Raw genomic sequence first — 1,995 nt, 5'->3', positions numbered from 1 at the left:
GTCATTGCGGGACTATCCGACCCCCGTGGGGGCTGCGGACGCATCCCACCTCGGGCTCGAGGGGGGGCCACGTAGGGGGCAGCGGATCTCTACCCCATAAAGAGCTAAAAAAACTTCGTCAATCTGCTACCAGGAAACATTCGTATGTCTGAAACGGGGACACTTTTCTTTAGCCCACACATCCGAGGCACCAGGGTGCCCCTGCTGCTCGAGGCACCAGGGTGCCCTTGCTGCTCGAGGCATCCGCACATCCAACGTCCTAGGTTGCCTATGGTGTCCGAGGCTCCCGCACAACCAAGCACCAAGGTGCCAATGCTGCTCGAGGCTCTCACACATCCGAGGCAGTAAGGTGCCGATGGTGCCCGAGGCTCCCGCATGACCAAGGGCCTAGGTTACCGATGGTGCCCGAGGCTCCCGCATGACCAAGGGCCTAGGTTGCCGATGGTGTCCGAGGCTCCCGTACATCCAAGCATAAAGGTGCCGATGGTGCCCAACGCTCCCGCACGACGAGAGGCCTAGGTTGCCGATGGTGCCCGAGGCTCCCGCACGACCAGGGGCCTAGGTGCCGATGGTGCCCGAGGCTCTCACACGACCAGGGGCCTAGGTTGCCGATGGTGCCCGACGCTCCCGCACGACCAGGGGCCTAGGTTGCTGATGGTGCCCGAGGCTCCCGCACGACCAGGGGCCTAGGTTGCCGATGGTGCGAGGCTCTCGCACGACCAAGGGCCTAGGTTGTCGATGATGCCGAGGCTCTCACACGACCAGGGGCCTACGTTGCCGATGGTGTCCGAGGCTTCCGCACATCCAAGGGCCTAGGTTGCCGATGGTGTCCGAGGCTCCCGTACATCCAAGCGCCAAGGTACCGATGGTGTCCGAGGCTCCCGTACGACCAAGGGCCTAGGTTGCCGATGGTGTCCGAGGCTCCCGCACGACCAAGGGCCTAGGTTGCGGATGGTGCCGAGGCTCTCGCATGACCAAGGGCCTAGGTTGCCGATGGTGCCCGAGGCTCCCGTACGACCAAGGGCCTAGGTTGCCGATGGTGCTCGAGGCTCCCGTACGACCAAGGTCCTAGGTTGCCAATGGTGCAGAGGCTCTCGCATATCCTTGCACCAAGGTGCCGATGGTGCCCAAGGCTCCCACACATCCGAGCACCAAGGTGCTGATGGTCACCGAGGCTCCTGCACAACCAAGAGCCTAGTTTGCCGATGGTGTCCGAGGTGTCCGAGTCTCCCGCAACATCCAAGGCACCAAGGTTTAGATGCTCGCGAGGCTCTCGCACCACTGACGTCCTAGGTTGCCGATGGCGTCCAAGGCTCCAGCACGTCCAAGCAGCAATGTGCCAATGCTCCGGGACCAACGACGTCCTAGGTTACCAATGGTGCCTGATGCTCCGGCGCGACCAAGGGCCCAAGGTGCCGAGGCTCTTGTTCCGAAAGGGGAGGGACCGGGATGATTCAAAAGGGGAGGGACCTGGGGGAGGGACCGGGACGACTCGTAGCATCATTTTCTATATTCGGGGATGGCTCACCGGAGCACCACCGGGAAAGCTCTCCGGAGCACCGCTGGAATGGATCGCCGGAGCACCGCTGGGAACCTAACCGGCGATGGGGGGCACCGACGTCTGGACATGAGATGGGCGTGGGCAGTGCCCTGGACAACCCCTGTTCGCTCAATATCACCTCCCCCCTAAAGAGCTAAAAAAACTTGGTCAATGTGCTACCAGACGACATTCTTTTTTTTTTAGCAAAAACGACCACAAAGGTCAACACATATTATTAAGTAACATCACCAATAACATCATCATGGATTTTCGAAGGATAATCCATATAAAAAAACAATTTTTAGCCACACTACACATATTCTTACAAATTAAATAGGCTACATTATTACCAGACCGTTCAGTCCAAATTAAACTGGCAGATTTAAAAAATGTGAAAGCTACAGTACAATCCTTAAGCCGTGCGCATATGATCGTGACGTCATTAGCCAAATTAT

The sequence above is a fragment of the Gossypium hirsutum genome, unplaced genomic scaffold, assembly GCF_007990345.1.
Source record: "Gossypium hirsutum isolate 1008001.06 unplaced genomic scaffold, Gossypium_hirsutum_v2.1 scaffold_29, whole genome shotgun sequence".
Taxonomy (NCBI): Eukaryota; Viridiplantae; Streptophyta; class Magnoliopsida; order Malvales; family Malvaceae; genus Gossypium; species Gossypium hirsutum.
This window is presented reverse-complemented; position numbering follows the sequence as displayed.